A 15287-nucleotide genomic window follows, 5' to 3' on the forward strand; every position below is an offset into this window, starting at 1 on the left:
CTTATTAAAACTGAATATCTCAGCATCAATTATGAAATTTTTAATTAAGAAAAAGTTAAGGTGTAGCATTGCCCTTACAAATAATGCCCTCTCCGAAGTGAGATATGCTACCAAATATTTATTTATTTATTTTATTTTACATTTGTTAACCGGGGGTGTCTGACTGAGCCGAAAAGGCCCTTTTTCAGCAGAAGCCCGGGGAGAAAAGCTCCACAAAGAAAAATTACAGAAACATTTAGTTATTTAGACATGATCAGTATACACACAAATTACAAGAGACATGTTTTTACAGTGGTATGCGGCACATAAACAGTTACAGTGGAGAGAACAAACAAAAAAATAATTTTATAAATAAAGGTAATTAATAGATTTGTGGTGTACAGCTGAAATTTGGAACATAGATAGAATACATACATAATACACAGGTACAGTACATACATTGTAGATTAGCCAGTGTTTGTGAGTAAGATTGAAAACTATTATCAAGTGCTCTAGATTTTGTATGTATGTGTTATCTGTTTTCACTAGCCTGGGGAGCAATCATGGCACTGCCAACTTTCCTTGAGATGTTGCCTGATGAGAATATCTGATATTACATTTCTAAATTACATTTTTTGTACCTCCCCCTCTACAATGAACCTGCTAATTGCACCAACTATGTCCCAGGTATGGATTACTATACTTAATGGTAGGTCCAATGAGTGACATGAGCACTGGAACCATTACTGAAGCATTCCATGTCAGGCAGATTATCGCACACATTTAAAGGTATTATAGAAGGTGTTTAGGTGCTTAACTTTAATTAGACTATTTTCTAGGTACTTACTTTATCAAGTTCATCACTTTGGGGGAGCTGGAGCTTGACCCGATACCCATTTAATACAAGACAGGAAAAACAGTCTTGGGGAGGACACCAGTTCATGTGGGGGCAAGTATGCAACACACATGTACAGGCAATCTGCAGTATCACCAGTTCACCTATGTCATGTCTTTGGGGTATGACAGGAAACAGCAGCTGCTAGCCAAAGCCCAAATGGACACATGGCTGAAAACTGAACTGCAAAACCATATACGCCACAAGGTATCATTGTAACTGCTGCACTATAAATAAGAATAATTTATTGAAAAAGAAACACAGAGACAGTCTAAGAAACCATTAACTCAACAGTACAACATCTGTTGACTAAATGCAGAAACAAATCACATCATTTAATCATCTTGGCTGTATTATACTATGGCAACATAAAAAGTACTGAGGGAATGAGATGAACAGATTCACAACCAATAGTCCTCCAGCATCACAGTCTTTGTCATCATGCCCAGCTTGAATATCCATCCAGCCACACCCCCTTTTCCCCATTTTGGAACAACATTAACAAAATTCTCCATCCAGGCAAGCCTTCCACACCTAGTCCCTGTCCTAATAGCTCTGACCTCGATACTGCTACTCTTCTAAATTCTTTCTTCATCGATTCTATTAAAAATCTTACCACAAATATGTCTTCAAACCCACTTTCAAATGATACTCTTCTAACTTCACCTACCTCTACCTTCTGGCTAAAACCCACCTCCAGTGCATTTATTAGATCTCTCTTCTCTAAACTTAAGCCATGCTCCCCTTCTCCTCATAACTTATTGCCGCAATTTCCCAAAATTGCCTCCGATACCATTGCCTACCCCGTTTCCATACTTATCAAATACATCTATCATCAAAAACACTGTGCCCAGACTATGGAAAAAATACTATGTCATTCCTCACCATAAAGGAGGAAGCTCTACAGACCCCTCCAACTACCGCCCCATTGCAATCCTAACTCCCCCCTCTCCAAGATTATGGAAAAATGTATTCACAAACAAATGCTTGAACACCTCATGCAGAATAATCTCCTTACACCAACACAACATAGTTTTCATCCCCATCCAGCACTGCCACCGCTCTTATAACTTTCACATACTGATGTACCCCAAGGTTCAATACTAGGGCCCCTCCTCTTTAACATTTTTACAAATAATCTTCACACTTCCTGTCCCCACTCCTCTCATATCCAGTATGCTGATGATTCCACTATCATATTATGTTCTGATAATCTCCCCCACCTTTTATTCCTTACCCAAGACTCACTTCTGTCTGTTAAAAAATGGCTAACAACAAACTCCTACTTAACCCCCCCCCAAAAAAAAAAGTACTTTTGTTCCTCCCTAAAAACCTACAGCACTACAAAACCTCCTTCTTAGTCTCTTCTCTCAACAACACTACTATCTCAGAAGAAACTCATACCAAACTCCTTGGTGTGGCTATTGATGATCAACTTAAGTTTAATATCCACATTCTATAAGCCATCAAAAAAAAAAAACACACCAAAAACTAGGCCTACTATATAGCAATACAAAATACCTCCAAAGAATACAAAACAATCTCTGGCCCAGGCTTTTCTACCACATACTCTCTTCTAAGCTGCACCTATTCTCACTAATTTACAAACCAACCTCATGGCTAAACTTGAATCTAATCCAAAAAACCACGCACGTAGGACTAGGTGCACGGACCAAACCAAAACTATCAGGAAAGCAAAAAGGAGGTCCAGCACCAAATAGGAGTGAAAGGCTACATTTATTAATGTAGATAAAATAAAAAACAAATACGCATACCGGTTTTGGCAAAACAAAATGCCTTCCTCAGTGCATTAAGATCCATCAGCTCTACACACATTTATAAAGTCAGTTAATTAACCCTATTACATTCCAATTGGTCCATCCCAAAAATTTAAATGAACATAATTGAATTTTTATAAATGTGTGTAGAGCTGATGGATCTTAGTGCACTGAGGAAGGCATTTTGTGATCCATTTTTGGATCTTAATTCCTGTCTTAGTAGTAGTAGTATTATATGTGCAAGTTATGCTCACTGGCTTCACTTTTTTTTCTATACAGTAATAAGATGCTTTTATGAGGGGCTGTGTTTGGCTGCTTGCATGAAGACCAGACTCCAGATCAACAATAGTTTTGAGAGAAATTCTGCAAAGTGACATATAAATAATACACAAACCCCCCTGAAATTGCCTAATGTACAGAAAAATACAGCAGATCAATTTCTAACCCTTCCCTTGCTTCAAACAGTAACAAAAAAACACCCGTTTGGTAAGAATCTGGCTATGCACCCAGACATTTCCTCCATGTGGCATACTGCACATATATTTTACAGCTGTTATGCACGTTTTTTTTCTGCCATGATGGCACCTTTCTGGCACCAAGCTATTCCAGATGTCAAACAGCATGAGAATAGTAGAGCACAGCCATGTATTTTCTCTAACAAAGCACTAAGATTAAGAATACAGTACCACTTCTGCTCAGTGCAATGGTGCAGCGGTAAACATTGTTACCTTACCACAACAGGTTCTTCTGTTCAATTCATGGCTAGGGTGCCCTATGTGCAGAGTCTGTATGTTCGCATGGGTTTCCTCCCACGGTCCAAAGATATGCATCTGAAATGTTTCTTCCACTCCTCTGCTGAAAATAGGCTCTGTCCTAGTCTGACTTCTAGTCAACAAATGTTAAATAAATTAGGATCGAAGCATGCCACAGAGGAAAGAATTCTGCAATGAAGATAGGGACAACTGAGTTACCTAGCATTCTGATGAGTACCTCACAAACAATCTATAACACAGTGACTTGGCGCAGTAGTTCAGCACAGTTTAATTTTAGTAGAGCAATGTTGTATATTGCAAACAAGCGCCATCCCCTTCTCCCGGGTTTAGTTCATATAATCTGCATTTGTTTACTGGGCAAGTCACTTAATCAGATATTGATCCCAGGCCTCCATTGAAAATGAGCCTCAACCTTGCTATACAGCCCAGTTAAAGTAAATAAAAATAAAATAATAAAAATAAAATGCCTCTGTCCTACTGTCTGTCTTCATACTACTGCTTAGAATAAGAAGAATGCCAAGCCATGAATCTGAATACACTGGAGAGTCTAGACAGTTGGCCCTTCTTAGACAGTGCGCATAACAAATCCACTTCTGGCCTTGGAAACAGATTTTATAAATCACAGCAGAAGTGCAAACACTGGCCAAGTTACTGTTCTGCAAATGGTCACAAAAGACAAACCACAGCAAGAAAGTGGAAAATTCTGATAAAGGTCTAGCAGAAAAAAGCTTTTTTGGATTCCTGAATAGGTTTGGCCAATGAGCTATAAAATCCTATGCAAACTAAAAGCTAGTTGAAAATCATTTAGCAAGGTTTGCAGTTTAAATACAAAAGATAAATTGATCAAATTCCTAGAGGTTTTATCAAAGGTTCCAAAATAAAATTAAGGTCCCTTCTGAAACCAAAGGTTTCTTTGGGGTAAGGGGGATTTCAAATATAAAACTTCACTGAGAACCAACTTTGCCAAGGGCTGGCAGACTGAAGAACATTCCTAACGAAGATAGGAGCCAGTTTGCTACTTTATCAACCTGAATTAAACAAAACTTTGTCCATGAGACACACACAAAGTTTAAAACTTAGACAGTCTCATGCTAAAGCATGAAAGACTTGCCAAATTCTCTAAAACGTCAAGATCATCTTCAGCAGGAAGTATAAAAAAATTAGCCATAAGAAACAGATTTTTAACTAATTAATGTATGGTGTTCTGTTACAAAAGCATTATAAGAAATAACTCAAAACTAGCTGTGTCAAGTATCGGCGATAAAAAACATTATTCAGTGAGTATCACAAGCTCATTCTTCAACCACAAATCACAGTCTCAGCACAAATTCCATCCATCCATCACCCCTTTTTCTGATTTTTGCACATGGAGTTGGGGTGTCACTTCAACAATGACAATCATCTTGAGCCAAGATTAACATCACCAGGTGGCTAGCCCTGCTGTGGTACTTCTTCCACAGCACACACTTACGCATGCACACACTCACACCTATGGCCAATTTAGTGTCCAATCCCCCTACTTCCTGTCTCTGGGATGTGTTAGGAAACCAGAGCTCCTAGAGGAAACCCACACGAACACAGGAAGGACATGCATATTCCACACAGAAGGCATGCCAGCTGAGAATTGAACTGTGGAACTTCTTGCTGTGAGGTGACAGTGTTATCCACAGTGCCACTGTGCCACCCTTGCAGAGGTATAAAAACATAACCTCCTCAGATCACTCCTCTATTTTAAGCTAAGTTTTCAGCACTAAGTTGTCATAGTACAAATTAACGGGTAGGGATAATTGTTTATTGGTTGGAGGCTTTGGAAGACAGGCTAGGAAACAGCACATTCATGAATAAAGGAGACAAGAAATAAAGTGAAAACATTACAGATGATAATGTGCTATGGTAAAAAGAAGGGGGTCTATATCACATAGTCGAAATTTTATAACTTCAAACATGGAATGTTCAAACCATTCCATTTGAAGTTACAAAACTTCGACTAGTGATAAAAAAAAAAAAAAAGAAGAAGTAAAAACAAAATAAACTGTTGTAAGCAGGGGAGCAAGCCCCCCTCCACACCCCACACCTCCCGCTACTTAAATATACCAACCTCCGAGATCGCACCACACTGAAATGAATGGAAACTGCCCCTTACGGAGATTTCCATTTAAATGCTCAAACTTGTACAAGTTCGAACTTATGGTCTTGACCATATGGGGGTTCAAACTTGTACAAGTTCGACTATGTGATAGGAACTCGAAAGAAAGATGGGCTTGTAAAGGAATGTTATGGATATTTTAATAACTAGGGAAGGACACTGGGAAAATTATGATATCTGTATTTTTTAACTCAACCAAATGTAAATGTTAAATTAAAGAAAAGTTATAGGAAGGATTAATAACACTCTCTCCTATATGTAGAAGTGCATTAGTAAATGCCCAGGAAGTGGAGCGGCATATAAATTAAGAGCAGTATAGTATTAAAAAGGGCACAAGGGCACTATTATAATATAAAGCAACATCTGCCTCACAATGAAATGGTTAATTAAGAGATGAACTCATAAAGGTTATACAAAACATGGAACATAAAAATAGGATAAACCTCAACCAGAAAAAAATGCGGGTAGTCCAGAAACGTCACAACAGCACATGACGTTTGACATTTATGGACTACCCTTGTTCTTTTCTGGTTGAGGTTTATACAAAACATGCATTCAACATCACTACATTTATTTCTCCACTCAAACACATTCCAAAAATACCAACACAATGACTAAATGTCCTGAAATGAGAAATGGTTTGACTTAAATATTAAACCTAGGCTCATATTCAGAACAACCTGGGATAGGATGATAAAATAAAATCATAGTCTAAGTCCATCCATCCTCAAACCCATTTCCCATTTCGCACAAGGGGTCAGGGTGTTACTTCAGCAGTGACAATCATCTCGAGCCAAGGTTTACACTGCCGGGTGGCTAGCCCTACCATGGTAGTTAATTCATACAACTACGTCGCACATACACTCTCACTTACAGCCAATTTAGAATATCCAATCCACCTACTGCATGTCTTTGGATTGTGGGAAGAAACCGGAGCACCCAGATGAAACCCAAGTGTCCACAGGGAGGACATGCAGACTCCACACAGAAGGCATCCTAGCCGTGAATTGAACTGGAAAACCTCTTGCTGTGAGGTGACAGTGCTAGCTGCTGTCCTACTGCGGCCACCCAAAATCATAGTCTGAGTATAAACTGAAAAAAGCTTTAAAGTTTTCCATACAATTTTCCTTGAAAACTTCTATATATTTTTTTTCTACAAATGCACCGTTAAAAGCTACATCAAGCACCAAATTACTTTTTTAATTTCTTCTGCGGCTGTCTGCCATGAGTTGTGTCCTGAATCCTGTCCTTGACCTTCCACTCAAATGTCTGTGGCACCTGTCTGGCTTGCCCTTCACAAAGCATGATCCTGTATGATAGGATCTATCATATAGGATTCTATATGACAAGAAAGCATGGCACACTGTACCATGCCATCCTGTCATCTGAAAAGAGCTTTTGTTATGCCCTACCAATTGTCCTGCCAACGTGCAATATGTCATACTGCAGAGGACTAATGTCCCCACTCTCCCTACAGGACATGCCACCCTGAACTAAAACCCTGACCCTCAGGGCCCTTCAAGATATGGGAGCTGACAAAAATGTTCTCAAGCTGGTTTATCAGAGAATGGATCAGCTAACTGTGAATGTACACTATCAGGGTCACAGTAAGGGCTCCTTCCCTCTCTGCCATTCAATTGGTCTTCAAGCACTCATTTTCAAATCATGATGCCATTAGAAAATATAAAGTACTTCCTAATCTTGAAAGTGTCCAAACACCCCACAAAATGTCCAAATTCCACAGAATAAAAATGATAAACGATCCAGGCAGCAATAAAGCATATATCATATTTTCTACTTATTAAACAAATACATTAAGCGCTTTCAGCTCACTACTGTAGCCTTCATCAGAATATATCTACTATGTGAACATTTTGTTTTTAAAAACACCATTAGCCAATCTTTGCATTTTCCTAATTAACCCTGTTATTACATTGCTAAAACCTTAAGCATACAGTGTTCCTTTTCAAGATTTACAAAGTCAGTTAACTACAACACGCTATCCTGTATAAAATATGATCACTCATTAAGAATCTACTTTCATAAAACATGAAATGTTTCTAAAAAAATTTACTAAAAACATATTAAAAATATTCTAAAAATATTTTAAAATTTATTCGCCTTTTCCTGTACGATTGGGGCTATAGATGTGGTTTTGTTTAACCCAGGAAAGAACATTGCTGCTGTTTTGAACTGCCATTGGGTTTCTTTCTTTTTTTATCAAGTTTTTCCAGTCCCCTCCCCTTGGGTCCCCTTGGGTCCATCTTCACTTGTTCAGGAATACCAAATAAAAATCTGTTAAAGTGTGTGCAAGTTTGGGAATGTTTAAATAAAGCACTTGTTATTTTCTTGTTCTTGATGTCATTTCCATGTGCATACATTCTATCTTTAAAGGCTCATTTTGTCTTTCTTACATAGAATGTAGAAAACGTGTCACAGACCGCTAAGTATAGTACTCCCTTACTCAAGCAACTCCCTTTAATGAACTGTACCTTGCTCCTAAACTTATTGTTTAAAATAATAGAATTTTCTTTATTAATATTGGAACATTGTTTAGAACTTCCACAGGGTCTAGTTCCTGTATTTAAATCCTTTCTAGGCTTTATTTTGTTTTCCAACCCTTTAATATTCATTCCTGTTTTATTTACAAACTTGGGACCACGCCCTATCTTATGAAATACCTCTTTATTTGTTTTGAAAATACTCAATTTCTATACAATGACTTCCTAATTTTACTGGAAAGGTAGTTATGTTCCAAAACACAGGCTTTATTATATTTACATCTTTCTAAACAATTCACATTGTTGTTTTTCTGAAAGCCCACACCGAGCAGGGGTGGATACACTATACCTCACTTGTATACTTCCATTAATACTTCTGTTAATAATTCCTTGGGATATCCCCTTTCCTCAAACATTTTTTGTGTTTTATTAAACTCTTCTGATACATCCTCATAATGTAATGTCATCCTTACTACTCTCACTGCTTACCCTTTTACTATACTTCTCTTCTGTGTATTAGGGTGATTACTGTCAAAGTGTAAATATGTATTACAAAAAGTGTCTTTTCTATATATCTGAGACCTAAATCCATTGCTATCTTGTATAATTTGTATATCTAAGTAATTGATACTTTGTTTGTTGTAACTGTATGTAAATTCTAAGAATCCAGTTGTTCCCTCCAAATATGCCACAAAGTCTTTAATTTCTTCTACAGTACCATTCCATATTACAAAAATATCGTCCAAAAATCTGGAATATAATTTTATTTTGTTCCAGTAAGGACTATTAAATACAAAGGCAGACTCCTAACCTAATAGGACTATATTGGTGTAGACGGGGGCACAAGCTGCCCCCAACGCTACACCACGAACTTGTTGATAATATTCCCCCTCAAAAAAGATGAAATTATTTTCCAACAGTATGGGCTCATAATTTCACACACCAAAGTAACTTTACTGTGACCAATTTTAGAATATTGAAACAAAGCCTCCTCAAAAAATTGCAAGCCCTCGTTTTTAGGTATCACTGTGAATAAATCCTTAATGTCTATAGTCAAAAATATCAAGTCTTCTTCCCATAACTCTTTTTTTAAAAGTCCTAAGAATTCCCAAGAATCCTTCACTAAATGTTCCTTTTCGTGTACCACATGTTGTACCCAAGAGTCTACTAAAATGGCTAAAAGATACATCTTGGAGCCTCCTGCTGCCACTATCAGCCTAAAAGGTGGCTTACCAATATTCTTATGTATCTTTGGAATTCCAAAAAATATAGGAATTTTAGGATCTCAAATATTCAAAAAGCTGTATAGACTCAATTCCATTTAAAAGATATTCCTCTAAGTATGCATTAATCCGGCCATAAGAAATATTTATTTGATGTTTTGAAACTGTGACACATGTATGTTCATTGAATAATAAGTTCATCTCATCAGAATAGTCAGTGGATTTATACAACACTATACCTCCCCCATTGTCTGGAGTCATAATTCTTATAGTCTCATCTTTCCTTAATTCCATCAATAGTTTGTACTCTTTCTTGTTTAAATTCCAAGTTATTTTTTTTGTCACACCTTTGATGTATCTCATATATCTCCTTAAGAACTACGTTTTCAAAAGTGTCTATTAAAGGATGTAATGTGGGGTTGTATGTATTACTTCTACGAGTTGTAACCAAACCCGTAGCATTCACGTTATTCTGATTTCCCCTGGAAACATTACATCAAAATTAAGTTTTCTTGTGTACACCTTGAATTCGGTGATGTTATCTACCAAATTAGCCTTTGTTTTGGGTACAAATTTAATACCCTTGGAAAAAAGGGAAAAATGGGTCTTTGTAATAACCTTGTCTGTATAATTATAGTTGTTGAAGCAATCCCATGTATGTACTATTCCATTTCTACCATCTAGATGCAATAAACCATCTTCTTGTGTGTATTCCTCTTCTTGGAGGTGGGATAATATCTCATGTTGTGTTCCCCCATATTCATATTCCTCTGCGCTAACCTCTCTGAGCGACGTACTACTAGAAAATCCTGATCCAGTGTACCACTGTTGCCAGTTTCACCCTCCTGTGAATAATACTCATCACTCAGAGCTTCACTGTAGCTATCTGTAACACCATCCTGTAACCCATTAGGTTCAAAATACAAAATATTTCTTGTAGGGTACACTTTTTTATTTTTATATTGTTTACTATCTCTTTCTAACTTTCTTTTTTTCTTAAAAAGTAAATTACTTATTCTTTTATCCACCCTATCAAATATTCTTAAATACAAATCTTTGTACTGTGGAAATAACAAGTCTTTTTTATATCTCTATCCAATGTATCCACTTCTTTCACAACATCCCCTTTCTGCTGTTCATAATAAAAAAATGTTTTTTTCACAATATTGATACCCTTTTCATCAAACAGTGTAATAAAATCTTCCAAAACTTTATCTTGTAAGCAATACCAAAAGGGAACTTAAAAATTCTCAAACCCTGTGGAACAATTTTAAAATTTAAACATTCATTCAAGTATGCAATGTCCAATTCTAATGATTTGAGCTTGAACAGTCTTTTTTCAAAAGCATATATCACGTCCTTCAATGAAGTAAACGTTGTATATCCATTATCCTCCCTGTTGTCGCCCTCAATGTTCACATTATTAGATTGTCTAAACTCAGAAAACACATATTTTCTATTTAAAATACTATCAAAACGTTCTTTGCACAACTCCTGTTGTGTACTTTCCTTTGAACCATTAGAAATATGTCCATTATCAATTAGTCTCTCCCTGCTCTCCATCTGACTGTTGACCATGTTATAACTGTTAGAGACCCCTATACAATGTTTGCTTGTTCCCGGTCTCTCATTATCTTGTTGAAAATGAAAATTAACAGTAACTGCACAAGAAGCCTGCACACTTCCTTTATTTGTCGAGTTGTAGCTATCCTTAGATTTGTTTTTACTTCCTAATCTTCATAAAACTCTGAGGGAATAAACTAATCTAAATGAAAGCTACAGCTCAGAACAGGTTATAAATATCTGACAAGGAAAGAGAGTTAATTAGCTTAAAACAGAGAAGGCACTTCTGTGAATAATGTTCACGGCTAGGCATTTAAAATAAATAGTATAAATATTTACATACAGTAAGACACAAACTAAAATATTAAAAGGAACAAGCTATTATCTGATTTTGTCCCACAAAACTTCAGGGTCTGTCCCTGTCGAAAAAGCTGGTGATGGAGAGTGAACAGGATTATTGAAATAAACCCCAAACTATGAACTTTAGCTAGCAAAATTTTACGCATTCTGCCAAGATAAACCATTCAAAAACAGTAAAACAATAAACACTCCACATTTCTATCACCATGACAAATGCCGAAGCACATTCAGAACTTGAAATCTATTTCAGGGAAATAGAACAGAATGCTGATGTCAGTGGAAAGGATCTACTATTAATTTCAATTCTGGAGAGCCATCAACAGGTTAAACTCTTAAAAGTAAGCATGCTGGTAAACCTTAACTTTAGACAAAGCTAGATCTTAATATTTAGCTGTACAATCTCACGACCAAGGTTGCTGCCGTGTAGCACATGCGGAAACACGAAGACTGAAAATAAAGAGGGTGGGGGGCAGGGTTGCCAGACGTCCCTATTTGAGTGGGACTGTCCTAGGATTAGAAGCCCGATCCAGAGTCCTGCACTGCCGGATAAAATCCCGGTGAAACAGCCTCTGGTTTGTTTTTTTTTTGATTGGTCCATATGCCGGTATACGAGCCAATCAAAAAATCCCAAAACAGAGCTACTTCTGTTTAAGGTGTGTTTAAGATGTTCCGCTTTAAAGACCCTTTTTTTTTTTTTTTGGTCTTCACATACCGTGAAGGACCTTTTTTTTGGTCGGTCCCTACCTGCCGGATAAGAAATTTGGCATCCCTGGTGGTGGTGGGGGGGGGGGGGAGGGCGATATTCCTCTTCAAAACAGCAAGTACATCATGAAACTATAGTACCATTTAGAGAACTGAGTAGCACCTGGCCAAAATCCAGATGGGCTCATGGTTTCAACGTATTGTCTTTCAGGTGGGCACTACGCACAGACCAACATTGTCTGGCTTGATTTATATTATAATTTTCATAATGATATCTGACCTTGAAGGAAAGAACACAGTTTACCAAAACTCTGCTAAGTATATGCATATGCAAGATAACTAAACAAAAGTATCAGCCTTTCTAAAAAGGTGTGATTCCATTTGCAAAAATAAGTGCTTGTTTATCATTCTCATTCAACAGCCAACCACTTTCATACTATTGCTTCTGAAATACTTGTGTTTTGGCTAAAAGGAATTGACCAAGCAAGACTCAAACAATACAAACTGTTACATTTGATTGTCAGCTCACTCCCCCACTTCAATTTCGCTCAGCTACAAAGCAATGTTTATAAGTCATAAACATCTGTTTTGTTGTTATATGTGTTTTCTAAAGCTGGTTGCATATATAATGTTTTCTTTTTGGCAATAAGGTTCAAAATATCAAGCAGTTGCATTCAGAACATGAAATAAAAGAAAACAGAAACTCTGGGTACGATGTGAAAACACATTCCTGAATGGATGAGTACAAAGGGATGGAACAATTGATAATACCACTACAAACGAAGGCAGGATAACAAACACACCTGCTTCTGAGACTGAACTGCAGTTGAAATGAACTGTCTGTTTCACCTACCAAACCTAAAGAAAGGACATTATATAACATGAAAACTTAAATCATTTTAATTCTAAACTTGCAGTATAAAGAAATGAATTTTAATTGTGTACTCCAAAGGTTGCTAAACTTGTGTCAGTGCACATACCTTTCAACCTCTTGGTGCAAGAAATCTGATCAAAAACTAAAATAATGGGGGGACAAAGGCACAAAAATACAGACAGATTTTAATTATTGTTCTTATAAAAGTTAGAAAGCTAACAAGATTTGTGTTAGCTTGCATTTTCTGAAGGATATGAAGTCTAAAATCCAAATGTTTCTCTTTGATTTGCCAGAAAACCAAAAATTTTATGAGGAACAGGCCATAAATATAAGGCAAAAATCTGAAAAGTTGAGAGGTATGTAAACTGTGCCTAATTACGCAATCAGCTTAAGAAAATTTAGTCCAAGGCTAAAATTATGAAGGGGGATTGCGGCAAATAAATAACTTGTCATCTAAAAATTTATCAGTCTTATTTTAGACTGGAAAGAGTATTTTTTTGCCTTTTGTTTTTCCCAGCCATCTTTCTCCTGCTTTGTTTTACTGTCTTAACCCACTGGCTGTTTTGCGCAGAAAATGGGAATGACTAGAGTGATTGACATGCCAGCTGCCTATGATGTACCATGCATGATTGACAGGTCATGCAAACTTGGCTGTGATATCATGAATATTCATGGTCTAATGAGAGTTTACCCTCTTTCTGCATGTACTGCTGTCTCAGAGTTGGTATATCTAAGTAGTGGGGGTGTGAGGGATGCAAAACGGATGGATATATCCCAACGAAAATGGCAAAATAAATAAAAAGCAAAGACTTGTACTGTCAGTAATACTTATTTCCGACATTCCTAACTTCTTCCATATCAAGGCAAAATGGGTTACCTTTTTGTATATATCAACTCATGTACACTGACAGTCCTCTCCTCTTACCTTCCAACACTCAGACTTGTGCAACATGCACTTATATATCCAAAATGGAAGCCACGCACTCTCCTGCCAAGACTGGAATAGCTGGTCAACAAGAGAAGGTCAACACTTGCACCACAACACATGGAACACATAGCCCTCCAGAACACACACCAACACTATCTTCACATAAAAACACAAACCACACACCCAACTTCGCTGAGGCTCTCAATAAAAATTTACCCAAACAGCAGAGACCTCCAAGGCAGAAAGGCACTCGACCACCACAACACTAATCAAGAGACACATAACTCTCCTAAACAGTGTGTCACTCAACCAAAGCCCTAAAGGCAAAACAACATGCCCAACACACTAGTCATAGTCATAGGTGATATAGGACTGATGTCCCACTCACTAGGTTGAATAAGGAGAAAGTAACAGTCAGCTGCCTGTCAGCTGCCAGGATCCGCCACATAACTCATGCACTCAGGTCCCTCAACAACCGGTACAGATATGACTCTGTCATTATACATGTGGATGTAAATGTCCTAAGACGTACTTCCCTGGACTACATGAAAAGAGACACGGAGGAGCTCTCGGATTATGTAGCCCAGGTGGGTATGACCCTAGCCCTGAGCAGCATCCTACCATCACCCAGAATGATATCACGGTAGAAGCAGAAAATTATTGATTTCAACAACTGGCTAAGTTTCTGGTGTCATTCTAAGGGGATCCAGTATCAGTCTGCCTGGGATGACATGAATGACAGACCTCAATCTTTTGCCAGAGATGGCCTGCATCTGTCACCCCTGGGCTTCCGGATACTAGCCAAGGCTCTTGCCACCCCTATAGTGCCTTTTTTAGGTGGTGTTCCAAAGACCAAGTTATCAACATAACAGCTGTAAACAAATGCAATCTGAGGGTCATGCTGCTCAACGTTAGAAGTCTAAATCTCAAAATGCACTCACTCGAAGCACTCCTTAAAATGGAGAATATTGACATTTGTGCTGTAACAGAGACCTGGTTCAAGGCAGCAGAAAGCACCCCTGCACTACCAGGCTATAACTTATTCCACACCTTTCGGCCCCAGAACTTGGACCGAAGCTCCAAAGGTGGTGGTGTTTCCATATTCATAAAGGATGCGCACACCTCCAGACTGGTAGCCCAACATAATGCATCTGAGATACTTCAGGTGCAGCTAACACTGGGTAAGACAGCGATTCAGGTCATAGCCTGCTATAGGTCTCCAACCATGTCCCAAGACTCACACTCCACGTTCCTAAGCACCCTGGAGAATATTAGGGTCCAACATAATACTCTGATACTGGGCAACTTCAACTATCCATCCATTAACTGGAAACACTACTCATGCACCAATACACTTGCCCAACGCTTTCTGGAATTCATTAATTCTAATGCCCTGGACCATCTCATTCTTACTCCCACTAGAGATAGCAACATCTTTGACCTGGTCATTACTAACATGGGTGACTGTTGCTCTACACCAATAGTCAACTCTGCCCTGGTTAGATCTGACCACAAACTAATCACCTTGGAAATCCACATCCCTCCCCCTCCCACAAAGGTAACCA

Source organism: Protopterus annectens, chromosome 1.part1, assembly GCF_019279795.1.
Source record: "Protopterus annectens isolate FY-2018-M chromosome 1.part1, PAN1.0, whole genome shotgun sequence".
Classification (NCBI taxonomy): Eukaryota; Metazoa; Chordata; order Ceratodontiformes; family Protopteridae; genus Protopterus; species Protopterus annectens.